The sequence below is a fragment of the Nicotiana tabacum genome, chromosome 20 (assembly GCF_000715075.1).
Source record: "Nicotiana tabacum cultivar K326 chromosome 20, ASM71507v2, whole genome shotgun sequence".
Lineage (NCBI taxonomy): Eukaryota > Viridiplantae > Streptophyta > Magnoliopsida > Solanales > Solanaceae > Nicotiana > Nicotiana tabacum.
Window position 1 is genome coordinate 11,493,069 of NC_134099.1, and position 2,761 is coordinate 11,495,829.

Genomic DNA, 2,761 nt, shown 5'->3' on the forward strand with positions numbered 1-2,761 from the left:
CCCTTCCCCTCAAAGGAGAGGCAAGGCAGAACTCTATCATAAATAAGATCTTTTGATATTTTGTTCGTCTAATATGCAATTGCAGCTACTTTGTCTTTCGATCCGGTATTAATTAATATTGAATATGATTTACCCTTCATCTTTGGTTGATTTGCTCAATAAGGGTTAAAAATCTTTTGAGTCAAACAGATCTCAAATTTGAAACAAAACCACCAAACACCACCACAAACAATCTATAATCACCAATTTGTATGAAAAACACATGTTTTATATTCATTATTTGGTGTAGACATCGTATATGGATAAATTTTTACCAACGCTTTACTATCATCACTATCAGAGATTAATCTATGCTCTATTTGAAATGAAACCGAAATATAAATTGCATTACAGGAGATTCATTTAAGAAGATGCATCAAATCTTGACATATATGGTAATGTTGTATGTATTAGCCATATATTTCTTCGACTAACCTTCCATAGACCAAAAAATGTCTTTGATCCGCTAACCAAAATTCAAGATGTGAAAATAAAAAAAATTCCTAATTGGAAATAGAATTGTATTATATAATGTGGTGTAAGAAGCATTCTTAACTCAAAAAACATTCTTCTGCACAAGATGGCCAAGATTTTGATGACTCTATTTTTGGCAGTCTCTTTCTTTATCATTTCACGCGGTCAGTCTCGCTCTCTCTCTCTTTATCTTATACAATCACATATATACACAAAATTCGAATATAAATATGTTAGTAAAGTTTAATTAATTAAGTTATGAAGTGAGTAAAAATCGTGTTAAAATGTTTCTTTCAAATGGCGAGCCAAGATTTGAATCTTGTTGGTTTGGAATTCTAGTTGATTATGTTATTGGATTCTAAATTAACAATGTTAACATAAATACAGAGTTTGCATCAAAATTATTTGGTTCGGCTGAACCCGCAATTCTTACTCTAGCTCTGCCCCTGCAAACAACATAGTAAATTATATATATATATATATGTATGTGTGTGTGTGTTTTACAATATAATATAACGCTTTTAACTTGTCATAGGTTTGTAATTTATATAACTAGTTCCTCAAATATTATGTCATAAAGATGTTAACGAGTATATGATGTTCAGATGTTGTGACAGAAGCGGCGTGTCATAGCAGAGCAGATTGTCATATGGCATGTGAATCTGGATTTGCAACTTGTGTTGATGGGACTTGCATATGTTTAGCCAATATATATTCCACCCATCGTCAAGGTCCTTCCTTTCTTTCCTTGCACTCCACCCACCCCTTCCTTTTTCTATATCTCAATTACTTCTTTTTTTTTCACTCGGCGTACGATACCTATATTAAGATTTGGGGCTAGGGACGGATGCACCATATAATTACCAGATTCAATTGAACCCAATAATTTTGATACGGAGCATAAATTTATGTATATAAAATCATTAAAATTGTAATAAATAGTAGATATGAACCCATAAATTTGAATGTTGAACCCGTAGAACTAAAATACTAGACCCACCTATGATTGAGGCCCGACTAAATCTAGATTTGTACCATGAAGACTCACATTGGAGTTAAAACGCTCCATAACAAAGACGACTTCATAACCAGGGGTTCGAACCCAATACTTCTGGTTAAGTATGAATGAGTACTTACTACTCCACCACAACTTTCGTTGGTCTCTCAATCACTTATCAACACAATATTAAGTTATAACATCAGCAAAAAGATTTATATCATTGAACCCTTTATAGCTTTTAAGTTATGGGTTCATGTTCTACTATTTATTACAATTTAAATGATGTTAATACATAAATTTAGGATCCGTGCCAAAATGTTATGGGTTCCGTTAAACTCATAAATTGTCGTAAATGTTGACAATTTATATAGGAGTAACTAAATTCTTCAAAAACTTATATCTGTGCAAAATACTAACGAGTTTTGTGATCTTCATATGCGATGACAGGAGAGAAGTGTAAGAGTAAAGAAGATTGTCATTTGAACTGTAGAGGTGGAATTCCATTCTGTGTAGAAGGGACTTGCGTATGTATTTGAAACAAGACAATATGCTCCTTTGATCATGGAGGTGGCAACTATCGAGTTTCACGAGTATTGGATTGTATTTTAAGACGCATCATTGTATAAGTTAATCTTTACTTGACGAAGTAAATGGCAATAAAATTTGTTAGTTGCGTCATGATCAGAAAATTTTGTTTTATTTTAGATCTTGAATCATTAAAAAAAATGGCAGCCCCGTGCAGAAGGTATTCTGCGTTCACGTCCGGTGAAGGACCGACCCCAAGGGATATGATGTAGACAATGTATTTTAATATAAGCATTAGTGGTTGTTTCTGCGGCTTATCTAAAAAGCGCCTGTCTGGTTTCAGAGAGATGGAGAAGTATGAGTTTTGCACCTAAAAAGCCAGCTCATCTAATTTGCAAGTTTCACGACCCAAATATCTCTGGTCGTGATTGCACCTAACTCAATCTGCTAGGTAAGCCAACTAACAGACAATATAAATCAACAAAGATTATAAAAAATAAAAAATAGATAACTGAACATTTACAATTTACACAAGACCTGGTAGTATGACTCATGAGCTTCTATGATTTGGAATTTACAAAGCTGGTACGAATAAATATACGTTTTCTTTGAATAACACATAAACAGAATAATAAAATCTAAACTGCCGAGGACAAGAGGCAGCTATACTCGGAATGCGCGAATATCTTCCGAATCAGCACCCGACATCACCAGCAACCAGAG

General features: G+C 33.6%; 1 long non-coding RNA gene across 1 annotated transcript; it reads left to right on the forward strand.

Annotated features, from left to right (window-relative positions):
• The first annotated feature begins 612 nt into the window (after nucleotides 1-612).
• LOC142174662 (uncharacterized) lies at nucleotides 613-2,151 on the forward strand. The gene is made up of 3 exons (XR_012703603.1): nucleotides 613-677; nucleotides 1,119-1,244; nucleotides 1,961-2,151. It is a non-coding gene; the product is annotated as an uncharacterized LOC142174662 (long non-coding RNA).
• The last annotated feature ends 610 nt before the right edge of the window (nucleotides 2,152-2,761 follow it).